The sequence below is a fragment of the Diorhabda carinulata genome, chromosome 1 (assembly GCF_026250575.1).
Source record: "Diorhabda carinulata isolate Delta chromosome 1, icDioCari1.1, whole genome shotgun sequence".
NCBI classification, from domain to species: domain Eukaryota; kingdom Metazoa; phylum Arthropoda; class Insecta; order Coleoptera; family Chrysomelidae; genus Diorhabda; species Diorhabda carinulata.
The window spans coordinates 13,271,878-13,299,704 of NC_079460.1; the positions used below are offsets into that span (position 1 = coordinate 13,271,878).

The 27,827-nt window shown below is 31.4% G+C and overlaps 1 protein-coding gene across 8 annotated transcripts in view; it reads left to right on the forward strand.

Annotated features, from left to right (window-relative positions):
* The window catches only part of LOC130896033 (myocyte-specific enhancer factor 2), a 201,598-nt gene that overhangs the window by 101,098 nt on the left and 72,673 nt on the right, over window positions 1-27,827 (forward strand). For 7 of the 8 annotated variants that reach the window (XM_057803836.1, XM_057803782.1, XM_057803817.1 and 4 more), the window contains one exon: window positions 18,875-18,910. The exons of the other annotated variant lie outside the window; for it this stretch is intronic. The gene's annotated coding sequence lies outside the window, so the exon portion shown is untranslated. The remainder of the gene's footprint in view (window positions 1-18,874; window positions 18,911-27,827) is intronic. 8 annotated transcript variants of the gene reach the window in all.

Genomic DNA, 27,827 nt, shown 5'->3' on the forward strand with positions numbered 1-27,827 from the left:
CTTATGCTGCAAATGATGGGTAAAAAAAAATGGCTGTTTAAAATTGAGGAAAAATGCGATTCCAGAAATTATTCTTGTACATTGTGTTATTTAAAAAGAAAACATCTCGCCTGATCTAAACGAAATACTAAATTCAGTAATAAAGTATGTTATTGCTTTTAAAGCTAATGCCAAAAGTCTCTATAAACTATTTTGTGAAGACCATGTGAGACTTTTAACTGTTTGTTTCCATTAGTAATTTTTCAAGCGACATACCTGAAATGAAGTACCTGTTGACAATTGATGGTAAGCATTTGTGAGTTATTCAGCCGATTTCTTTGAAAAACTAAATATATTAAATCAAAGAACAAATAAAAATCTTGTCGATGCAAAAGCAAAGATATTTGGCTTCATTGAGTTGAACAGTTTCTTGGCTTCAAAAATGTAAAGAGATCCATGCCACTTTTCTTAACATTTTCAATCATTTGAATATTTTATCCGTTGATTTGAAAGAAAGATTTTTTGATTTAAGGCAAATTGATTTATTATCATGAATGGTGCAGGCAGTGTTAGTGTTACTCTGCTTTGTTAACAATTACTTGGTGATTTCTTCGTAAAACCTATAATTTAAGTTTCTTGAGTGAACAATTAAATTTTTTATGTATGTTACATAGGGGCATAAGAAGTTTAGAAAAGCCAAAGTGGGGCATGGCACAAAAAAGGTTGGGAAACACAACTCTGTTCTAACTGATTGGCGAGGTTTTTAAATGACTTCAAAAGTATTAGAGCACAACAGTCGATTATAATCTGTTATTTGGGCAATAACGTTAACCGAAGGAAAACTACAATTGAAGAAAACGGGCATAAGAGTTTGAACCTTCTAACTTAACAAACTATATCGTGGGTATGAGATGCAGGTATATTTTTTTTTCATGCAATAGCTATTGTAGGCCTAACGAAATGGGTAAGCTACATATTTTGACTAAAGAGTAGAGTTATTAAATTTAGGGCGTGTGGAATTAGATGTTTAGCTCTACATGCGATTTCTTATTTCAGTGCTAGTCATATGGTATGGTTTAGTCTTGGCGTTTTACATAAAATTTTTGGTGCGATATACAAGAATATTTGTTGTTTCTTGGTTCAAATTAATTTGAGGAACGGTTCATTCTATATAGCACTGTTTCCTATAATTCATTTTATGGAAATGATATACTCGTATATTAATAATTTTATTATTGTAAGGAAAAAGTTATTTGATATGGCCTTTACAATGATATTTTTTGCTTTTTTGAATATTACGACCGATTACATTAGCTGGTTTTTAATTTTGTGAAGGAAAAATAGTGAACTAGACCTTTACAAATATACTTATTCACTGCAATTTTTTTTATTGAAATATATCCTTCATAATAAGCTTAACGATGGTAGGAACATCAGTTGATAATACGTCAATAAATCTTGTGATACTCAATCGTATTTCATTTTTGGAATATAATTTGTTTCATATTGAAATATGTACTAAGACGGGTAGGTATTTTGTACCTATCTATTAATGACATTTTTACATTTACTCAATTGATGTTTTTGTACATATACACCCTGTTAGCTGCCTTTTTCAGCCATTCTCACAGAAGGAATATTTGTATGTTTTGGATAAAAAGCTTCTTCCAAAGAATTAGCTTGCTGTGAGTGATTTGGAAGAACGCTCCTCGGTTTCTAGACTATATAATGTTATATTGAACCACCAGGTAATAATCACTCAATTTTTGTAAATTTGGGTATGTCTTAAATTTTGAAAATATTCAATTGAAATTTTAAAATAATTGAGAATTTATTAGATTATCAACTACAATTTATTTTTTTATGTATGTAGCTGTGAGTTATTGTTTCTAGTTTATAATTTTGAGAGCGGTTATAAAAAATTTTCTTTATGCATGTAATTTAAAATTTTTGATTGCCACGATTCTGGAAGAAATAAACATTCTAAATAGGTTTATAAAAGTATTAAATTACCGAATTTGCTTTTCCATGTTGGTGTACGTCATCGTGTATATTTCTTTTAAAGAAAAATCCAGTTGGCATTTGCTAATGTGAAATTTCCTGTAGAATGATTCATGCCCTGTCTATATTTGTTACGTACACTACTGCACCATTTTCAAAATAAAGAAGATGCTTTTCTAGAGTCACAATACAAGTAAAATATCATTATATCATAAAGCGTATGTACCGAGGGGACCCAATAAGAATAGCTTCAAGTCATATACCAGAAATTGTTTATGTTACGGCTGCGAGAAAGTAATGATCTATCAATTTTGCAGCTTCATTGACAAATGCTCGGCTTTGTAAAATCGATTGATTTTTTTTCACATTCCTAAGTTTTTTTTCTTATGTTTCCTGGTACTGGTTTTTCATTATTGATCTTAGGAGAGAAGGTTTCTACGTTCATAATTTTCTTAGACAATTGACAAAGCGATGAATGATTTTACTGAAAACAAATTAAGTAGGTAACATGAGATTCTTAGCACAATTTTTATTTTAGTCAGAAGTCAAAACAGTAGTGATGCTAAGTCGTGAGTATGGACAAAAAAAGACTTCTGGAGGCCAAACACTCGCGAATCAAAGCGACTTGTAGCATGATGCATTTTCATGATGAAGAAGAAAGTCTTTGTTCCATTGTCACCACTCTTTTTTTACACATCAATTCAGTACCCTCTTATAAAGTTTGAGGTTTACAATTGTTCCCTTGGAACGAATCTAATGCTCTAGAGATCGCAAAAGACTGACCAGTTTCTTGATTCGATTAATAAACCGTTTTAGAGTAAAATTAGTTCCTGGTTTTCCATTAATAATTTCGATTTTTTTATATAATTGCTATAGCCGTAGACCGAATTTTCATCTTTAATAACAACTTTTGCAATTGGAATACAATTTTTATTTTGTTGAACAGTGAAAATTTCCCGAAACCTATTTCGCATGTACTTGCCTCAATTGCAATCGTTTGTTTAAATACCTGTGCAATATTTCTTAACTAAACTCAGTCGTATGATTGAAGTAACGAGTTTGTCCACTTTTTGCACATTTGTATCTGTATTTCAAGTAGAAGGACGTTCTTCTTTATTAACTCATGTCAACTGATATCACTTGTGAACAGTCCTCAAAGTTACTGCATTATCACCATTGACATATGGGTGATTCCATTATAACTGTGATATTCAATGTCCTGTATTGTTTTTTTGTACTAGTCATTAATTAATAATCAATTAATAAAAATTTTGTGTTAATTGAATAATTCTTAAGATATTTAAACATTATTTTTATACAATATAACTTGCCACTTAAAGAAAACTTATACTACATCACTTGAATGTCAGTACCGTGTCATGTCCATTCCTAGAATTTACCGATAAATTATTAATTTTTTTTGTCGTAACAAATGATTTAAACTAATTACCTTATAAATTCTAATGTTTATGATCAAACTGAGGAAAATTGATGCACTTGTTGTTTAATATCTTAAGTTACCATGTCAGTACCGTGGATAAATGAGTCAGTACCGTGGAACTCAAAATCCGACATTTGTGTCTTGCTCGTGATACTTTGAAGTTGTAGTAAATTCCTCTTAGAGTTTTATTTTTACAGTAAAATAGATGAATAATATGCATAAAAAAGTTAGAAAAGTTAAATTTTAAAATCTTGAAATTTTGAATACAAAAAATCACAGTTAGAACGGAATCACCCATATTTCTCAACATTTCGTGAGCTTCTTTGGTACTTATTTTGTACTTGAAACGAAGCTTGATGTCAATGCTTTATTCAGTATTCATGAATAACGATAGACAATGATCTCATTAATAAATACATAATAGCAGATTGACAAGGCTGAAAAGATTCAGAAGTAGTTGCTGTTGTAACTCATTTACCATATTGTTGATCAGGTTCCGTAAGTATGTACTTTATAGTCAAAAATCATATTAAAAACGTTCCTATAGTGGAAGTGTAGAACCTGCATTTAAAAATGTTTGTGTATAAGAATAATAATTGAATGATTTTTTAAACTTCATCACTTTCAGATACTTCGTCTTCGGAATCACTGACTAAAGTCCATTTCTCGTCATCTTCACTCTCGTCAGATTATCTCTTTAGCTCCTTTATCATTAGAAATAGAAAATGTAAATAAAAGATTTTATTAAAAAACTAAAAGATATTATGAAGCATGTAAACTGTTCATAATGCAAGTAATTGCCTAAACTTTTTTAAATCAAAATTTCAATCTATCTATACGTACAATACGGAATTTTGAAAGAAAAACCAGATTAATAGATAAAATAATTGATGTAATTATTACCTGAATAAGTAGATGTCTCTCAAAATGTGGAACATCGCTCACCATTCAACCAGAAAAACTCTGAGAAAATTCTGAGAATTTACCATAAAAAACTACCATAAATTTTAAGAATAAGCCGCGAGGTAATAAATTTTTTGTTTTCATAAATTTGACAGATTTGCCGTGTCCGACGCGTCAAGTGATCCATTATTTTTTTTGCTGATTATATGATAGAAACTATTGATTAAAATATATATGATAAATAATGTGGTCATTAACTTGTTTTTGTATAAAATTGGCAACTTAATGACAGCTTGAAAACGCCCCACTACCATGATACGCCAACTTTTACATTTGTCCGACTCCGCCCAGATAACAGATACAATAATTTACAACGGTCATGAATAAGAAATTTGACGGTTGGCCCAAAGACTAAAAGCAAGCAATAGAAAAAATAACAAGATAATTGTAAATTTGAATATTTGGTTTTTATATACGCAACTAAAAAATTTAGAAGTCTATATTCTTTTTTTAAAACTTGTTCGGTACGTAATTCTAGAACTTTTCTCATATTTCACTGATCGTAACTAACGTACTTTGACTCATTTTTATTCAGTTGTCACTACTTTGCTACGTTTATGACTTATGTGAACTGATCTGGTTTCACTTCCCATTTTTGGCTCTTGGCTCATCATCGAAATCTCGATTTGATGGTCGCACATGGCTTTTCCGGCGATGGTTGTGATGGTTCAAACAACGATGCTGCGGAGGTGACTAACACATAAAACGTTCAGTTTATCATTACTTTTAATTTATTTTAATTCTTTCAATTTTTATCAAACATCTGTATGAAACGTGGATATAATATGATTGAACAGGAAGTAGAATCTGTCTATGTGGTAAGCAATTAAATCCAGGGTAGTAGTATAAAAAAGGGTTTGTGAATAAGATAATTAATCCATAGTATTATTTTATTAGTTTTTGGAAATTTGAAAATAAATACTAAAAATTAAATTAGAAATAATATGTACAATTGATACTACATAAGTTTTTGATATATTATAATATATAACTTGTTTTTAGGGAAATAGAAATGATTTTTGACTTCTCGTGCTATCTTCGATAATACCTAATTGTAATAGATAATGATCAAATATATCGGAGTCAGTAATAACGTAACTGTGATTACTATATACGAGGCATATTTTTTAAGTAAGTACCGTTTTGCGATTCCGCCGTCGCAACCCCAAGGTCGGCGTTCCGCACATGCGCGCTGGTTACCTACATCTCTTGTTTAGGCACTGACGCCATTACAGTTTGATTCTTCATTGTGTACGTTGTTTACTGAGTGATTAAGATGCCTCCAACAATCGTGAGTCCCGCCGATTGTGAAGTACGGGCTGTTATAAGATTTCTTAGTGCTAAAGGCGTAAAACCGATCGATATTCATCGTGAGATCTGTGAAGTTTACGGACAAAACATTATGAGTGATGGAATGGTAAGGAAATGGGTGAGAGCATTTAAATATGGCCGCACAAATGTGCATGATGAAAAACGGAGTGGGCGTCCTTCGGTCATTAAAGAAGATTTGGTGCAGAAAGTGGACGAAAAGGTGAGAGAAAACAGACGCTTTACAATTTCATCATTGTGCGACTACTTTCCTCAATATTCTCGTAGTGTTTTTCGCATTGTGACCGAGAACTTGAAATACCGGAAATTGTGTTCACGTTGGGTTCCAAAAATGTTGACGGATTTGCACAAAACCTTACGTTTAGGCAGTGCATTGACTTTCTTTGAGCGGTACCCCAATGAAGGTGAAGATTTTTTACACCAAATTATTACTGGTGACGAAACATGGGTGGCCTACGTCAAAACAACAATCCATGGAATGGCGACAAACCCAAAAAAGTGAAGTTTAAGCAAACAATTTCTGCCCGGAAAACCATGTGCACAGTTTTTTGGGACAGAAAAGGAGTATTGCTAGTGGAGTTTCGGCCTCGTATTGAGACAATCATTACAGCGACTTATTGTGAGAGATTGAACAATCTGCGTCGTGCAATCCAGAACAAAAGACGTGGCAAGTTTAGTAAGGGTATCACTTTGCTACATGACAATGCCCGTCCACATGTGGCTAATCGGACCAAAGATCTCATCATATCTTTTTAATGGGAAACTCTAGATCATCTTCCCTACAGCCCTGGGCGATCAGCGTCTTCAAGACGATAACGAAGTCAAAACAGTTGTGATACAGTGGTTGACAAGTTAGGCGGCAGAATTTTATGAGGAGGGTATTCAAAAGCTGGTGCCACGTTATGACAAGTGCCTCAATATTCACGAAAATTATGTGGAAAAGTGAATTAAGGTACAGGCTTTCATGTAAAAATAAAATTATCGCGATATCTTTGCACTTCTTTTTTAATTTGTGGAAGAAAAAAATTTTATAGCAGCAATTACTTACACTATACCTATTAGAATGTCTAATACCTTCGTGTGTTATAACAACCAAACTGTCAGCTGATCAAATTTACCCCTGATATATTAGGATATAAACAATCCCATCATATGGCGCGACCTAAAACTTCATTCAGTTTCTTAACGACAGTGAATGGAATACGGATTACTTCCCGACTATTCAGATCATGATCAGTATGTATATAACCCTGGTCATTGTCATTGGTTCTTTTGATAATAAGAAATGGAAAAATGAATTTTTGAATATTCTTTCCATTCAACACCTCAGTGGAATAAATTGAATGTGCCATAAATTAGAATTAATCCTAATCATATGATATATATTAAGTATTAGATGTAAAAGACTTAATGTCAACCCAATAAGTTATATATTCTGCACAAGATATTGATTTTCAAGTGGAAATTATATGGTATGTTTTCATTATTATTGTCGCTAAAGTATGTTCTGTTAATAAAAATATAAGAAACAAATAATACATTCATTTTAATTGATTCAAATTTGAGAAGTATTTAAGGTATCTCAAAAATCAAATCAAAATAGTGTCGAGTGATTGGCGGATTCATTCACAAACAAACAAATGACGAAGTAAAGTGAAGAAGAGAATGTAAAAATGTGTTAAAAAGGTTAAGATTTGACACAAAAAACGTTGGTATAAGTGCATTTCTAGTCATGAGTAATACTTTGGAAGATATCAATTAACCTATATTACCTTTATATTTCGTATATGAATATGATTATTAAATATTTCTAGCCCATCAAGACCAGAAATTTGATATAATAAATATAAATATTCATATAAAGCAACTATTCAAATCTATTAAAAAGTACTTAAATACTATTTATGATGAAGCTTCGTTGCTACAGAAGATTTTGGGTTCAAACTAGACTATAAATCACGTTAAAATATTCTATTAAACGTTACAATAACATCAAATATCAATCTCTTGAGCATATTTCTGGAAATAATATGTAATAAAAATCTCAGATTTCTGGGGATATCGGATATAGGAAACTGTTGAAAGTAAAGGTGGGCTCATTGCAGTCTTTAGCTCAAATAGCTAAAGAGCTTGAAAAGATCAGTCAAAAGATCAAACTAAACTTTTTTTCTATAATAAATTGCATGGTTGAATTCATTAAATGCTCCAATCATATCAGTATAAATATCAGTCTTTTATCAATATAGTCTGCTATGCACTGACATATTTTGTCCCCGTGCCTAATTTCGTCCCCCCAAGTTTCTCAGAGCTGACGCTAGATGCGCCATCAGCTTTAGTTTTTCTTGGTTCAATCCAGCAACATTAGTCAGTTGTGGAAGTTTCATGTGTTTACGTCGGATGGTTCCCATTTGGCAGCGATTTCAAGTTCTATAATGTGCTGAGGGTAACCCTAAAAGATTATAAACAAAGTGGAAAGGCGAAAGTGGTTGATAAACAGCTTTAGAAGCTGAGCTGAGGACATGGAGCAAAACTTTTATGGGCTAACGATTTAAGGCGGAAGATAGGAAGAGACTGATCTGTTCAGAACAATCCTGCATACGGAAACTACATGTATGTGACTACAGTTTGATTCATATAGCTGACTTTTTTAACTAGAGCTACAGAACGTCCTTTTTTCGTGATCAATGAATTACTGAGCGTTAACATTAGCAAATTTAAGTATCAAACTGCTTTCCGAATTCCGAATCTACCTCACGATCTCTTGTAACAATCTTAATATGTTGAAGTGTGTATTTCCAAGCGACTTACATTTGTAGGGTTGACTACGTTCTATTACTTGACAGCTTCTATAAGACCATGTCATCATGCTCTTGGAAACGATGCAATCTTTACGCATTATAATGAGCGGCATTACAAATTTTCATTATTTTATTCAATATTTTTTTATTTACTGTAAAAACCTCCGTTATCAACAACATTTTATCATCTATTGAGCCAGTTTTCAATGCCGGATCAATTTAAATCAATTAGTTTTTGAATATCTCGAGATATCAGATTGGATATTATCCAAATTTACAAATTTTTAACACAGAAAATAAAGCAATAAATGGAAATCCCAGGGTGCAATATGATGCATGTGTTAGGTGATGCAATATTTCCCAGCACAATCCAATAATTTTCGCAACAATTCGGTTTGTACAATGCTGTCATGTTGCAGACTAATGTCGAAAATCGCCAGATACTTTTCGAACAAAGATTGATTCACTCGATTGTTCACAATAAAATCAGTGTTAAAAGTTTGTCCAGGCTTCAGCACTTGAAAATTCCAGGCTTCGCAGTACTTCGTGGTGATTAATTTATAGAGAGCCATTACCATTTCCATTTTGGATTATCATATAGGACCCACTTTATGTCTCCAGTGATGAAGCAATCAGAAAACGGTTCTGTACGGTGCTGTTGAAGCAATAGTTGCATGTTATGGATTAGTTAACTTTCTGGATAGATTAAGGAAGACTCACCTGCTCTACTTGTTTTTCTAATCTATTATTAATGCTCTTGGATGGTCCACCAAAGTTGGTTAAGGGTGTTCTTTATGGTCTATAAGAGTCAGAGAAATCAAAATTACCGGAATATGAACTTAAAGAATCATCTTATGCCCACGGATAACCACCCTAATTGTTGCGTTCCTACTCTTGTGAAATTCAAAAAGCATACTCCAAATTGAAAAAAAGTCTAATATTTGATCAATTGGAAGTGAACATGTCACAATAATCAGTGTTACAGTGAGCTGACAATTGAAAAAATATTAATATGTGCAGAAACTACAGTTTCCCTAATAATTATGAAATATATTTTAATAAATATTTTCATAAATAATACAAACTAACTACAATTGTTTTTACCATATTTTCAATTCTAATTATTTTATTTAATTTCTGTCACTTCTCAACTCAAATTTTCATTTGTTGTATTTCACAATAGTTAATTTAAATATTAAATTTCAAATGTAATATTATCCATTTAATTGTAAATGGGACAAAAATACGGAATACATTTATTTTTAAAGTATGCAATTCTTAACTATTATACCATTTACATTTTTCACATATTTGTCGGTTTACAGGTAATAAATTTCGAAAGAATTATACATTGCTTGCTTTTCTATAATTTCTGTTAACTGTTAATTTAATTTTGATAAATGATCTGTCACTTATCAATTGCATCAATTAATTCTCAGAAAATAAAACGTAAATTTTTCAATTAAACAAAAAAATTTCTTATATAAAAATCAACAGTATGTTTCCCAGTCTTTGTTTTGAACAAATATTTTGTCAGTCCACCTTGTTGGCTCATGTCGAGATAATGAATCCAAGGAAAAAAGTGAGCCGCGAGGGGCCGTGATCTAAAGATAGGTTTGGGCACGTGTGCACTAAGAGAAATTCACGGTTGGAACGTTGGAATGATGCCTGAGTTCAGTGGCAAAACGGGTATAAGGGGCAAGGGGATTGTAAAGGAAAACAAGACAGGCGGAGCAGGAAGGGGGAAATTACGACGTACACTGAAGGCGTCACGATGCGTCGTCGTCGATTCAGATGTTTGGCGTACTGCTGCCGACTGTCCCTTCATGGGGTATTCAACTATACAGGATGATTAGAGAATTATCCGATTAAGATAATACGAGATACGAATTATACAAAATTTAGCAAAATTAACTATATACACGAAAAATAGTTTTCTTTTATAGATATGATTTTTAATAAATATGAAAATTGGAATTTACTCTTTATAGTATCAGTTGAGAAAGGTATAGCTGTATCATAATATTAAAATATATTTAGTTTTTTGCATTTTGTTGTTGTAGTCATGAATAATCTTATCTTTACGAATGCTTCATAAGACAATATTAAATGCATTAAAATTCAAAAAACATATTTTTTGTATTCTGATACTTTGAACCTGTGTGATCAAAAAACTAGATTGTTGACTTTTCTGCGTCGTAGTCAAAAGCGCATTACTGGGCCTTGGCGCGGAACTAATATACTGTTTACCTTAATATGTCATACCATCTAAATTGGCTTGTTGCCGAACGATACTAATTTGAACTTTTCATGCTATGATTGATTACAATTATTTGACTGTTGAATTTTCACTTCCTTATATTACTTATTATTAATATGATTTAGTGAAAGTTTCAGTCAAAAATATAATTCCCTTTAAACCTTATTCCTGTTTATGAAATAATCCTCTTCTATCTGGCAAATTTAATTTTAATCGCTAGATTGAACGTAATTTTGCAAATAAATTGTTTCAATCATCCATTGATTGTCCATAAATTAAATTTCTATGTATTATCAAACTGATTAAAATTTAAAAATATAAAACAGTTGTTAACAAATACAACTGAAATTGATAAACTATAACTCCTTGACACCTAATATCTCGAAGTTATTCGAATAAGCTAATTTTTTGCTTCTTTTTATTTTAAAGTAGCCTATTTCGATTTGCAATTGCGAATTCCAACAAAGAGTAGTTAATTGAATTTAAATTTAAAGGTTCAATAAACAGTAAAACACTTTACTTAACTTCTCTCTTTGTCTGTCTCGATGTAATTTTACAAGTAATATTGAGCATCTACAATTAATCTGTTGACTTACGCACTCTTGCTAATTTTGATGACAATTGAAGACAATAGATGTATTTTAAATAGACGTTTTGTTGAATAGTTTAAAAAAAATAACCTCGTAAATTCATAGAACCCAATTTCACAGTAGACACAAAAAACGATGAAAAAAATTGAATGAACATACTTAACCTGTTTTTTTTAACAAAGGATGAAATACTGGAGAAATATCGAATTTTGAAAAAATAATTGAATAGAAACAGTTCATGTAAATTAACACGAAATGGTGGTCTCAAGTTGCGAGGTTTTCTATTTAGACTTTCAAATTGTAACGGATTTTTTTGAATCTCTACGATTTTTCCTGTTAGATAGGTTCAGAAATTATCTATCTAATGGTATTAAAATATTGATATAGGAAAAAATGGAGTTGCGTGCTTCTTGACTTACGCCAACGAAAGATTTGAAGAGAATTGTGAACTTCTGTGAATATTGTCACAATATATATTTGTCATATAAAAATTGTAACAGATAATTATTTGATGGCTTAGAGATAGAATTCACGATTTTTATCCTCGATGTCATTGGATTAAGTTCCAAAGAATAAACAAAACTCCAATACAAAATATTATCTCAAATACGTATGAAATTATACTTTTATTGTGCTTGATAATATTCTGAGATGTGCCCTGAAAAATATAAATAATAAAGCTAAAACGTGGGTCCTAATTATTATTCAATTGACCAAATCTGTATTTTTTATGTAAGTTTATTTCAACGTACATTTAAAGTAAAAATTCATTTGAGGAATTAAGAACTAGTCCAACAATCACATTTTGGAAAATATTTCAAAAACATGAAAACATGTTATTAAAATTTTCTATAATTATCTTGAATTACTTGTGATGTATTTGCAATAATCAATTGAAATTTATAGTTCTGTGTGTGAAAAATAAGATGTGAAATGTGATGTGATTATTTATTAATATATTCTAAAGCTGTGCACAATCGTTTTTTTTTTTATAAAAAAGATTTTTTTTAATTATATGCTCAACATTTTTACAAAGGCACAATACCATTATCCCTATAAAAGTATACATATACCTGAAATTTCAATCGTCATGTTAATCTATCAAAAAAGAGACATATAATCTAGTTTTTGGTGTATTGTGTTAGATCTACATTCTATCCACGGTTACGAACGAGACAAAAACTTCTCCATATTGCGCGTAAACAGAACCAAACATTTCAAACATTTTCAAACGTTGTCAAACGATTGAGTTTGTGGTCTAATGGGAGTACACGGAGCATGCATCTTAAGAAAAACTTTCTAAACACAAGTGATTGTTTAAAATTGAAACCACTGGGCCATGTGGGGTAACTACAGATTCCACTTTTTTTGCACTTTCAATACCTAGTCAGTTAACATTATGGTAACTTACGTGCTCGTACGACCAGAACCGCTAAACGGATTTTCACATTTGAGGTATCGTTAGATTCGTTTCATTAGCCCAAGTGTTCTTAGATAGGAGACATTTAAAAAAAACCAAAATGGCGTATTTTGGACGCCATGTTGTGAGGTAAAAAAAATTTTTTTACTACCAAGCATAACGATTTGGGTATCAAAATGAAGGATTTTAAACACTGACTCTAAATATGTATATAACTTGCAGTTTTAATATTAAATGGAACGATAAAAAATAGCTAATTAAAATAATTTAGACCTGTGCGGATATATGGCACCACTAGGTTTTTTATTAAAACGCGGTATCCTTGTGTTTTCTTAATATTACTTATGAAGCATCAGTCAGCGCGCAACAAACAATTCGGATAGATGGCGCCACTAGGTTTTTAAAACGCGTTAACGTTGTGACATCTTGTTATCTAAGACTAATATATTTACTACGAGGACGCACCTACGTTGTTACTATAATTATAATAGTCTTGTGCGATTTAAATATCTTCATTATTGTGAGTTGCCCCAAAATATGAAGCAAGCTGGAGTTACAACTTTTGTGGACATATTAAACAGTCTTAGAAACAGTCAGAGAACTTACAATGCAGCAGTTATTTATCATAAAAAACCGTAGAGTACTGTTGATAGGGCCATTTGACGATGGAGAAGCTGTCAGAATTTTCCCAACAACTAGACTGGTTGATGCATATAACGCGACTATGACAGAAAAGTTAGAAAAGCTCACAAAAGTATACACCGTTAGTGCTGTAGACATCTCATTGGATCCTAAAACATATGGTCAAAAACCACGAGAGGAATACTGAAGATCCCAATAAAACAGGTGGTACACCAAACGAACTCAAATTAGGTGTAGGCTCTCGAGCAATGCTAAGACGGAACATCAATGTTAACCATGGGCTGGTTAACGATGCTATGGGTGTTATCCGACGAATTCGGATTCTCCGTTCGGAAACGTCACTGTTCTTTGATTGGTATACCAATGTATACCGATGTTTGTGATAAATTGCGCCAAAAAATTATCGAGAAAGGGCTGAAAAGTTACGAAGAAACTCTGAATATTCGTTCAACGTTCATCAAAGACAAACTGCGTGAAGTAGCAGGTGAAAAAATAAAATTTTATCCACATACTGGCAAGCCAGACATTGTAGCTCCTTCCAAGTGGACTTTGGGTTTGATTTTGCATAATTTTTTGGATGCTGAGAAAATAACGCTGCCACATACATTTCTCAAAGTACTGAACGTAATGAAATGAGTATTATTCATGAAGCGCTCAGCAACGAATAAAAGAAATACCTAAATCAGTAGATTATCCTCTACCTGTATCGCAACAACATTCTTCACATTTCGTTCCAGATATCTTGAAAAAATTAGTTTCGTGGCTAATTCATGATGAAGCTTTTGCGAAAGCAGTTGAAATTCCCGAAACTCGCATATTGAAATCGCTGTATCTTTTTTTCTTCTACATATTAAGATCTGAGACTTTCCCTAAAACTTATTCAGATCATTAATTTTAGTACCATGCATTCAGGAGTAGTAAATTTTAAACTTCCTCACTCAACTTTGTCAATCGTATGCACAAAGTCGGGAGAGCCTAAAAAAATTTTCCGGAATTTTCTATACAGCCGTAAAATTTTTTGGAGGATTCGGATGTTTTTATTTACTTTTTGGATTGGTTCAAGGGTACGCCAAAAACATTTCATGAAAAAATATTCATTATTCGCCAAAATACAGCGAGTAGAACAGCAAAAATCACGAATTCATTTTTTCCAGACTTTCGACTTAAAACTCAATTTGACCATATTCCCCCAACTTTGGAGAAAAATAAATGTCATATTCGTATTTAGCATCCTCGAAACTATAAAGATTAATGGTTTTTACGACTAGAACGCGATTGGTCGGTACATGAAAAAAAATGGGGGTTATCCGCTCGCCAGAGATCTTAGAGAAAAATTTTATTTTTGACAATATAATATAAAAATAACTAAAAAACACGCTTTTAAAGCACATCAAACTCTCGATGTATGAGAAATATGGAACAAAGCGCCTCACGCTTTTTTCACAATATTACTAGTATTTTTTATTATTATATTATTGTTTTAAGCTTATTTTGAAAATTATTTTCAACTTTCTAGTTTGATGTGCTTTAGAAGTGATCTTTTTAGTTTTTTTAACTATATTTATTTTTACCACATTCGACAATTTTTTGTTTACAAAATTCTAGGAAGAGTTCTATTTAAAATAAATATCAATATTGTGGAAAGGTGTGTGTATTTTGAAATATGTGTATCTTGGCCGGAAAGAAACGTTTTTCGTATTTAAGTGACATGTGGTTTTTGACCTATGCTAATCTATTTGTGAAATTTTCATACTTTCCGTTTTTGATAGTATAAACAACAATTCTTATCCAAATAATTATCGCTTCAACTTTTATCGAGGAATTTATCTTGATAAAGTAAACCACTTAACTTATCCACCTTTATCATAAACGATGGACAGAGTCTGTAAGCCTTTTGGCAAAAGGTGATTAAGTTTGCAAAAAATATACTTTCTATAGAGGTGTATCATAGCGTATTATGCAAGGGAATAAATAATTCATTAGTCACAGAGTTGCAATTTCTCTTATTTACAAGGTCATTGTAAAGAAGCTGGATAAAGGAGTATTCATTAACAAAGACAAAAAATACAGAGAATTAAGGGCATACATGCCTTAACAAAACACCAACTACAATTAGACATTTTTCATAACGCAGAACCAACTTTTTGTTCATCCTGTCTTGATGGAAATTAGATACTTGTCTTAAAAAAGCCGAGAACGTTCAGCCTCATATTCGCTCCAGGTAATATTAGGATACCAGACGAATCAACAAAATTCGCTGCTTTATTTTTGGGTAAAGGTTTCTTGAGTTCACAGTAAATTCTTCGAATCAAAAAAACTTATTATAACATATTATTAATATGTTATTTAAAATTAAGAGATGAAGAACCTGTGCTTGCATCAGAAAAGCTAATAGAGAACTTGTCTTAGTGTTTTTTAATTTATCAAGGTCGCAGAAAAATTTAAGTCTACAGTGCCCAAAGTATTCTATTAATTGATTTCTCAAAATAATTTTCAATCCCTCTAATAGTTTCCATAAAAGTATATAGAAAATAAAACTCTTCCCAAAAATGATTAAAATAAATATCAGGTGATTAAGATGTAAACTTTGATTATTTTTTATTAAATTAAAATAATCAAGTACTGTTAGGATGAACGCTTAGGATAATTATCTTTTGACAGAGAATTAGGATGTTAAATTGACTTGGTTAAGTGGTTGTGGAGAAACTTAAAAACAAGCCTTCCCCTTTCATTTTTTCATAAAATATGATAAGAAATGAAATCTAGAGAAAAAATATCGATAATACGACTATATAATATATGCAGCAAAGAATTGGGAGATACGAGAAAACGGGAGCCAAAAATTGAAATAATATTTCAGAAAAATGATGAGAATAGGGATAAGTGGATTATAAATAAGAGAACGTAGAAGGTAGAAGGATTCAAGATATGAAAATGTTCCCTTATTTGGATATAATTGCAACTAGAAAAAATTGCAATTTTTAAAATTTTCAAACGTAGATAGAATTTTTGGATCTTATTAAAATCGAAATTAAACATATTTTCAAGTTACATTGAATCACCTCATATTTTATATTGATAATCATAAAGGTCATTTTTAGATCATGATTTTTCAAGGAAATCAAGTTATAATTTCTCATCAATTATGTGGGATTTACGGTATTGTTTTTGGAACTGATTCAAAACGTTCGCGACAACATATATTGATGACGTTACGATATTTCAAATTCTCATACAAGGTTTTTAGGTTAGAATACCTCATGCAACATGTACAAATTTCAATAGAATATATTTTAGGCCAAAAACATCTATAGTAGTACTGAATTGGGACAGCTGTGTAACTTATATTTTATAATAGTATTATTATCCGTCAATTAATCTCATACATATTCGAATAATTCATGAATATTGAGAAAATTCCAGGCCATTACTATAATAGTATCCTATCTGGCATATTAAGCATTTTGATGCTGTATCGAATTTGAGAATGAAATATATGTACAAATTGATAGTTGCACTATGGGAACATCCATATCAAGTGTTTAAGTACAATTAGTAATGGAATATCATGAGAAAACTGTTTTAAGCAAACTTAACGGAAATATTCCTTTCTTTTATGTATATGACTGCATTACTGCTGTACCAAAAAATCAAATTGAAAACAGAACTCCACAGTTCAATTCTTATCATAAAAATAGATATCGAACAAAATAAAAAATTGATTTTATTGATGTCACAATATATAAAATAAACCAGTATGGTATACAAAACCAACTGACTGTTATTTAAACTTCATGTCATCATTACACAAAAAAAGCTCAGTAAAGTTTGGCTGCTAGATCTATCCAACTATCAGATCTTTAATTTAGATTATTAGCTATTCAACAAGTAAAAACTACATTTATAGAAGATATATAAAAATGATGAGTTATCAAGGAAAGGATCAACAAATACTATTATCAATGATGGAAAAAAACAGAAACGAAACACCAAAATGTAACATATCAGTATTTAGAAAATAGATTCAAAATCATCAATACATTAAAAATATATAAAACTGCATTAACAACCCATGACAAATAAAAAACGATTTTTTACTACAATGTTCTAAGAGCTCATCACATTTGTAAAATTATTAACTTTCAATTGACAAACACGTCATATAATTATATGTATCTAGGAGATACAAGGAGGTTCAAAACGAAAATTCCGATGTGAAATTCTTTGAGAATTGGATTATTGCGTGAGCTCTGTTCCACATATTACATTAGTTAGACAATAGCAACTCTGCTGTTTTAGTTGTTAGTAGTTTCTAAATTTTTATGTTTTTTTTTTGTAGCAAAATTTATATGTACATACATCCTGTGGAATATTGAATTATTGTGAAACATTTTTCATCTAGTACGATTCTGTAGAAAATCTAATCGGCTTTAATAATTGTTTAACTACGTTTAATAAAATATTCCATTCGCCTCATGGAAATGAAAAATTAACTACTAATTCCATTATTTTCACTTTATGGATGAAAACTTTTTAAATCAGGCCCCCAACATTGAATATTTTATAATTTTAGTGTAGTCATACGATTTCATGTTTGTGCTTATTTTATCCAACGAGAAAAAACTAACCCAGAAATGGATTTTGAGGTTATATCGTTGATTGACTAAGTGCCCTCATTGTTCAATTTATTTGACAGTTTCAGTCTTCGCTCTGTTTTATTCGGTGGTTATTCTTACGCTCCATGCTTTGCTTTTTTGTATTAGTGGAAAATTTTGAAATTGTATTCCAAATTAGTAATTTTCTAAAGTTAAAGTATGTCTGTATCTTGTCAACACTTTTATTTATTGATAAGCGTATGCTATGAGTAGAATTGTGTTCAGAATAAAAGTTCAGAAATTATCAATAAGAAATTGCTTAAAGCAATCATTTCCTCTTCAAAGGAAATTGTAGAATTTAGATAGCTCGAGTATGGCAAAATTACGACTAATTATGTAAAATAGTTTTCTCATTGTTTGTACTCTCCGTTATATTATTAGTATGGTTTTGTTAACTTTCTTATGAGTAAAGAAATGAAAATACGTGTAATAATAATAATACTTTGTGATAATTCAACTACTAATACAAATAAATCATACTCAGATCGTGCAATCCAAATGTCGCAAAAAATGAAAAGTAAACGTATAAACGCTCTTATATGTTTTTGGTAACACTATTCGAAAATCAAGAATAATGAAACAGTTGAGACATGGAGTTGTGTCACGAACATAACCCCATAGGTTAGTTGACTTAATGGTCAATTCCTTAAAATTATTCGTATTATGCGTTTATCGCTTGTCATCAATTCGTATAATAATGAAGCAATAAAATTTAAGATTTCTTATATTAATTATTAATTTAAAATATAGAAATGAGTTTAACACAATATTTTAGAAAAATATATTTTTTTTCCAGGTGCCAGGAGTCTATTCCATGGTGCTCCAATAAAACGTGAGTAAGAAATAAATCCTCCTTCTAGCCGAAAAGCAATACAATAAATGTGAGCAATTTATGCTTGTTTTTTTTATAACTGAAGACATCTATTTGACAATATATTTACAATAATGTAAAAGGATCATCGTATTTGTAAAGATATTGTTTCTATTGTGAGAACTACAGATCCCCCTGAAATAATACACATATGCCAACAAATAATTACTCATCACAACATTGTTTAAATGCATTTTCAACAATCAATATCATTATCGTCCGAGGGAATGAAAAGTATCATTACACAGCGTCGGATTTAGGGCGGGTCTATAGGGGACTAAAGGGCCAGACCCCAAGCAGGTAGGGGCCCCGCAAAATGACTAACATGATCATTTATTTTAAACCAATATTGGATCTATTATCAAGACTGTGATTGAACACGAGATGTTACAGAATATGAATTTTTAGAAGATAATGAAAATTTTGTCGCAACTAAATCGAGAAAAAAGTTGTTTAAATAGAAACTTTATATAGTTTATGAAATAAGATTTTAACTTATTCTGACTTATAATTTATTTAAAACTAATATATTACATTCAAATCAAGCTAATTTGGATTCCTTCAGTAGGCCCCGGATCGATTTTAGCCCCACGCCCCACTACTTCTAAATCCATCGCTGTCTCTAGATAGTGATTTGAGATCACAAATATGTGGAATATACGATGTTTGTCTGAACAGTTTCTAACCTCAGCACTTATAAATATAAGGTGAGAAATATATTTACGCATGCGTTGAGAGATTCTCATTACAATTTCAACTATTTTGGAAAATTATTTTTGAAAGGCAGTAACTAGAGAATTATGCATTAGTAAGCTATACGCGCTAGACGGTCGCGTTTGCTTATTTTAGGCGAAAAGCGCATTCGAATTAACATTTCTCAACTGTAGGTAAAATCTGGATCAACCACTACACCTCTGAAATAAAAAAAACGGTCAAGACAGTGGGCAAAGGGCGAATCCTCTCTGAAAAATGGAAAGACGGTTTCATCGGCCGGATGATGATGGGATTGGTATAGTAATGGGATTGTATTCATCCATAGCTACGCGATTTAAGCACCTTATGCGCGGAATTTCGATTGACGAATTACCATCTGAAAGGTCAGAAAGTGGTAATAAAAGGTTAGTGCATCAGTGTCAGCGTTAGGAAATTTTTTATCGAGGTTTAAAATTTTTCGAGATTATTGCGAAAAAAAATAAAAAGTTCAACCTATGCGCGATCGAGAGGCATTCGCTAATAATTGGTAAGCTTATATAAATACATGGATCGCGGAACCTTAAAAAGTAAAACAATAACAGGAGAATAGAACGCATAAGTGCTGGATAAGGTAAAAGACGACATTGTAAAAGAGCGACCACGTTTGAAGAGAAGGAAATTGTTTTCCATCAGGACCACGCACCTTCTCACACTTTGGTGATCGCTATGGCTAAAATTCATAAATTGCACTTCAAATTGGTGGATCGCCATCCGTATCCACCGACGACATTTTCCAGTTTCCTAACCTCAAAATTTCATTTGCAGGAGACGAGAACGTTATCGCATAATCAAATGACTATTTTGTTGAGAAAGCCTGCAATTATTATTTGGAAATGTTGAAAAGATTGAGGAAATGCTGGAAAAAGTATATAGACTTAAAAATAAAAATGATTATGGAACAACATGTCTTGTTTGTTTGTTAGGTTAGAACCATTTCAGACAACCCTCTTAAGTTGCCATAATATTTACAATTGCAATTCCGCTTTGTACCTAGCCCATACTGCTGAGACAAATACATGTACAAATAGAATTTCTCTACACTTTTTCAATAAAGGGAAATTCACAACCTAAACATATAGTTCATAATCTTATTTATTTATATTTGTATATTTTTATGTATAAGTATATATGTGAACTATATTCAAATTAAATTTCAATAAATAAGAATAATTCTACACCTGACCAATTGAACTAATAATAATAAAATTTCGCGCGGCTATGATTGAATTTACCGCATTTTGATTTTCGAATAGATAACAAACTATCGCCAAAATAAGTATGATAACGTAAAAAAACCTTCGTACAGTTCACAGCTCGCTATCAGCAAGCAAAAAATGCGAAAATACGTTACGTTTTTAGATTGTTTGATAACGATGTCGTCCTTGATACCGACATAAATTTATGATATCTTCATTAAAGGTATAATATTTTAAATTTAATAACAAAATACGAAATTAGTATCGAAAATTGGAGTGTAGATATTTCATTTCATTTTTATCGTCTGCGTTGATTTCTTCTAGTTATCATATTTGTATATGGATTATTTGAAAAATGCAGAAATAATACCTAACCTAACCATTACCAGTTAACAGGATGTAGAAATAGACTAAATGAGTTTAGATCACATCAAAAACAGAACTGGTTCAATGTTCTAAATATCTGTTTAAATATTTAAATTCATACAATATGAATCTGTAATTTCCAATAAATTCAATAGTTCAAACACAATTTTTTTCAAAAATTGGTTGATTAGTATTTTCAATCGCGATATTTAACATACATTAATAATGCATGTAAATTAATGTATCTAATGCTGACATCATAAACAAGGCGATAATTAATATAATGACTATAGGGCAAGGGTTATTATCATCTGCCATTAAACCGCCCTCTTACATTACATATTGTGATTATTGGTAATATACCAATCCCACCAATATATTATCAATAATAAAGTTTTTATCCGTGAGCACAACTACTCGTGGAGTAAAAACAGTACGAGAACCAGAGTTGAAGAAAATAAAATTCCACCCATTACGATTTTTTTTTAAACTTGATAGTATAACTGCAAATATTGTTTGTGGCGTAAACATGATAATGACCATCTTGTAGGAACTTAAATTTCCAACAACTTTGAATGACACCATTTTTGCCCTAAAGTTGTAAATTAAGGAGTTATTTGAGAAAAACGAAAATTGAACTTTAAATCAAGACGGCGGCGACGGCCGGATTACCCCGAAAAACGATATTTAGACTTCCAACTCGCCCCTCCCCCGACTTTAAAAAAAATCGGTGCCATTAATTTTTTCTATTTAAATGTCTATCTCGACTGGATTAACTTGTCTATATATGTTGTGTGTGTTACAATCAAATATTATGCCGGCACCATTTGAACCATTTCGGTAGCAGAACAATTCCCCAGCAGACTCCTGTTAGTAATCATAGATTATTTTTGCTCAGGTTGATATATTCAATAGATGTTTTGGCATTGGAATTTAGTGCTTTGGTGGCTGCTTGTCTATCCAACAAGATAATAATCTTCTGCTTGCAATAATTCATTGCCAAATAGGAGTAGGCACATTTTTTGAATATGGTCTTCCAGAATTATGAGAGCCATCGAGAAACGTCTCTAAGCATCGAATTTTTAAATATTCAGATGGAAAAAGGAAGGAATTATATATTTATATTTTGAAGAATTTATGAAATATTATATATTTGAACTAATAAAATAGAAAACAATTGTTAAAAACTGCCAATGAATATTAAATAGAGAATAATTTGGATAAATTACAGAAGACGTACAAAAATATTAGCCATATTGAGATTAGAGCAGAGGAGAAGTAGATTTTTATTTTAAATTCACTCAAGTACAACCAAAGATCGTTAGAGTTTCTAAATTGTTTCTCATAATTTGGTTTATTCATATGTGGGAAATTAATTATATAATTTAGTGAAACTTTGAAATTATATACACGAAATTTATCAGCCATTGTATAGTGTATGAGGGTTGGCTGAAAAGTTCCTGACCTCAACTTGAAGATGTCAACACTTATGAATATCAGCTGGGAAATATATTTACGCATGAGATGAAATTTCAGCCATTTGAAACGCTCAGTTTCTGTTTGACAATCGTATAAGTGAGTCGTTGTGAAGATTTTTCTGAAAATTGAATATCGAGCTATCACAATACTTTTGAAAGGCAATGCGCCTTCGCAAGTGAAAGAGTACACACTGTGTACCATCATTTACGACCATAAAATTTTGAGCACCTGAATTCAAACATGGCCACGTGCGTTCGGGACGGCCATAAACTGCGAAAATTATAAATATCATCGAAAAAGTTCACCAAATGGTACTGGACGTATCCAAAGAACGCATTTGACATATATTGACTAAAGAATTATGCAGGTTTAAGCTATCCACGCATTAGGTGCCGCGTTTACTCATTTTCGACCAAAAGCGCTCTCGACTGAGCATGGAAATTTGGAAATTTCCCTCTCAAAAAACAAATGAATTTTTTTTATTCGTATAACACTTTATGAATTTATAAATCTCTTAAGGATTATAGGAAATGTGGCATTTGATTCGCGAAAACCTTCAATAGGTAATAAATTCATAATTATGAAAAAAATTCAAATTGAAACGTATTGGTAAATAAAAAGATCTATATTCAGAAAATATCCTTTCATACTTTATAATTTCTCATAAAATTTTCAAATGATTAATTAGTAACCTTCAACTAAATTAATTGATATTTTAATTTCAATCATCAATAGCATTCTCAGGTATCTAATGTAAAATGCATGACTACCGCGTTAGAATCAACTGAAATGAAAGAAACTAATAATAATTTTTAATAAAAATTGATATAAACAATAGATAATTTATCAATGATCCTAGCATAATGTTTGGGTTTGAAAGCTAATTTTATTAGTAGTTTAAAAATCACTGATTTTAGAGACGATGGTATGCGAACAGCTGTAAGCGTCCCCAGGCCCACTCCAACCGGAAATCCGCTGATATACCGAATGCCTTGTCTATAACTTGTCTAGGTCTATACATTCATTAGATCATTTAAATTTTGTTTTGTAAAGAGTAACGTTGCTTATTTAAAATAATTGTAATTCTATTAAAAGACATAAAAATATCACAAAGTGTATTAATGCGAATGAAAGAAATTGTCATGAATAACAATTCCAAATATTTTAATGAACAAAAATTATTTGTGTAGAGTATTTCGAGACGATTCTAAATTCGTTGATCCTGTTTAATAGAATGAACAATTTTTTCATTTCTAGAATGTCAATACCCAATCAATATTATTGTCTACAAGATACAAAATAAAATCTAGAAAAAACCATTCAAACTTGAGCGCTAGTGGTTGAGGTATATAAATTATTTAGAATTTTCTTATGTAATTATAGTTCAAAACATAAAACCAAATTTATATGGTATTTGAAGTGCATAATTGAAAATTAACTACCCTTGCCACTTTTATCGGTATCGACGTAGTTCAGTAACCATATCCAATTGAAAATCTAATTCCTACATGCAGTTTTCCTATTTTAAAACGTGAATTATAGCATTATCTCATGCTATTGATGTAACTTCATCTATTGCAGTAAATAGCAAATGCTACACGTCTGCTATAATAAACCTTACATTGTAGCGTACCTCATAACTCTTTGTCTGTGCTCAAATTAATAAGTTCAATAGTATTAAGCATGTAATGATTGATACGTCATAAAACTGTAATACCGCGTCTATGTGCCATTCAAAACTTATCGAATATAATTGGCTCAGTGTAATTTGATAGTTGCGTTATCCATTACAATACATATTTGATAATTGACACGTTGCAGACACACTTAAACCACCATTCGTAGCTATCTGCGTTCATATCCACGTCAATAGTTCTCCTTTTACTTTCCTCTATAAATCCATTGTCATTTCCAATGTAGTTCTATAAGCTGCTGTCCTTTGGTTAAGTTAGGTTAGGCCACTTTATGGTAGCAGTTTCGTCGCCGGATGATTATTTCTATCAATACTTACTAATATCTTTGTCCTAAGTCATTGAAACTAACTCAGATCGCGTTTATAATGTTTTCAAATAGTGAATAGACGACATCGACAGTCTCTGCTTGATTGAAATATTTAAATTTCATTATTCGAATACTTGTTTCTCATAATTGTTACTGATAATTATCTTGTAACTGGAAAGGAATAAACACTTGATGGAGGTTTTCGCAGTAGAGTGGAATAGTGCTCTATTTACTAACCATTTTGACCCAAATCACGCAGTCACATATACCCTATAAAAATATCAGAATGATACGTGGCATATTTTTTAAGTAAGTACCGTTTTGCGATTCTGCCGGTTACCTACATCTCTTGTCTACGCACTGACGCCATTACAGTCTGATTCTTCATTGTGTACGTTGTTTATTGAGTGTTTAAGATGCCTCCGACAATCGTGAGTCCCACCGATTGTGAAGTACGGGCTGTTATAAGATTTCTTAGTGCTAAAGGCGTAAAACCGATCGATATTCATCGTGAGATCTGTGAAGTTTACGGACAAAACATTATGAGTGATGGAATGGTAAGGATTTGCACAAAACCCAACGTTTAGGCAGTGCATTGACTTTCCTTAAGCGGTACCACATTGAAGGTCAGGATTTTTTAGACCAAATTGTGACTGGTAACGAAATATGGGTGCCCTACGTCACACCAGAATCGAAACAACAATCCATGAAATGGCGACATTCGTCATCACCCAAAAAAGCAAAGTTTAAACAAACAATTTCTGCCTGGAAAATCATGTGCTTAGTTTTTTGGGACAGAAAAGGAGTGTTGCTAGTGGAGTTTCGGCCTCGTAATGAGATAATCAATGCAGCGTCTTATTGTGAGACATTGTACAATCTGCGGCGTGTAATCCAGAACAAAAGACGAGGCAAGTTGAGTAAGAGTATCGTTTTGCTGCACGACAATGCCCGTCCACATGTGGCTAATCGGACCAAAGATCTCAATAAATCTTTTCAATGGGAAACTCTATCATCCTCCCTACAGCCCTGATTGGACCCAGCGACTACCATTTGTTCCTACACTCGAAGAAACACCTGGGCGCTCAGCGTCTTCAAGACGATAACGAAGTGAAAACAGTTGTTAGTGGTTAACAAGTCAGGCGGCAGAATTTTGTGAGGAGGGTATTCAAAAACTGGTGCCACGTTATGACCTCAATATTCACGGAAATTATGTAGAAAAACTGATTAAGGTACAGGCTTTCAAATAAAAATAAAACTATTCCGATATCTTTGCACTTTTTTTAAATCCAAAACGGTAATTACTTAAAAAATGTGCCTCGTATTTAACAAAAACGATAACATGATATCCGTAAATTGGGATACCCTGTACATTATTGTATGTATAAAATCGCAATTGAATAATATCTTTATAATTTGTGTTACTGATTTTTTCTATATTTTCATTTTGCAGTCTTCTTGTAATATTTTCTAAACGGTTTTATTATTCGCCCCATTACTTGAATTATTCCAAGTAAATTCTTGTATGTAAATATTTACTTCACATATTTACAAGACAACCTGGCTTTTACTGTGATGTTTAAATTTCTATCAATTTTTATAACTTATCTATTGAGATAGGGTGACGTAATCTTATCACTTAAATCGTAAGTAATGAAGCATAATTTTCAACTTAGTTTATCGTTGAAGACGTTTCTTTCGGTCATTCTATCTTTTTGAATTTCGTGAAACTAGTAGTTTTTTAACACTTTCAGAAGATATTGTGATGAGGGTATACTTAATAGTTTTTCTTTATTAATTATGCGGTGTTACAGAGTGGTTATAAAAAGTGATGAACAAATGGCTTTGTGAGTTCATTAGTTCAAAATTGTGAAAACATAGAAAAATAAACTTCATATTTTGAAATTTAAGTACGTTCCAGATCAACATTCGGTTACATATATTGAACAACCACTTCGATTGCCATCTAAAAGCTAAGAAATAGTAAGATAATATTAATTGAAACTATTACATCGAATACAATTTTTTTTATATTGGTATAGAACTAAAAGTAGAAAAAAATAAAATATACCATATGACAACTTAAATTACTAATTTTTCATTCTCACTTTTCCATGTATATGAAGAAGTGTTTTAGAATACTTCTTATTTATGAATACTGGAACCAGGAGATCGATTTTTCACACTGATCATTCTATCTTCATTTCGAATGGAATAAAAAGTAAACACAAAACACAAAAAAATATTTTGTTGATATGATACATATTAGACGAATATTATAATCGTCTGTATATGATGGAATTCTAAAGAAAGTTAGAAACTTTTCAAACTCTACTATTCCATCACCACATTTGTTGGTTTCAGATTTTGATTTATCATTTCCAATAAGATTTTTGTTGGTTTATTGAGTATATTTTAATAGTGGTCCGTGTTGCTCATAATAGCTCAGTTGTAATTCTGGAACCGTTGGTGATATTCATACATAACGTATTGTTAACACTGCCACTACACCAACACTCATATTTACTCTGAGTCTGGCACATGTTTTGATAACAACGTTATCATCTTCAGAGACTGACGGTAAATAAGTTTTAGAAAGTGTAATTATGAACGTTGGTGTAGTGCAGTCAACTAAGCTATTGTGATCAACACAGAATATTATAAAATAGTCTACAAACGAAGGAAAAATCGTATTTTCTTTAACAATACCACACCTACTGTTCATTACAAACTATAGATGCATCTTAAAAGTTTAATATTTCTCTAAATAAACTGAGTGTTATAGTAATTTATGCTGCAGCTAAGCTTCAATCTCGTTTCTCGTTTAGAAGCACTAGATTGGAATTTGCCAGGCCTTTTCCTTTCTTCATTTTTCCCTGTGTCTTCTTCACTGGTAATAGTCCAATGAACAAATTTTCAAGAAGTTGTTCTTAAGTGTTTTGAACTGATTGAACTAAATTTGCTACATAGCGACTGAATAATATTGGATAGAGAAAATATCAAATAATTTCCATGAAATTGCATCATGGTTTTAGGTAAAATACGCTACTGATTATATAAACCCGTCTTGCTTCAAAATCAAGGAA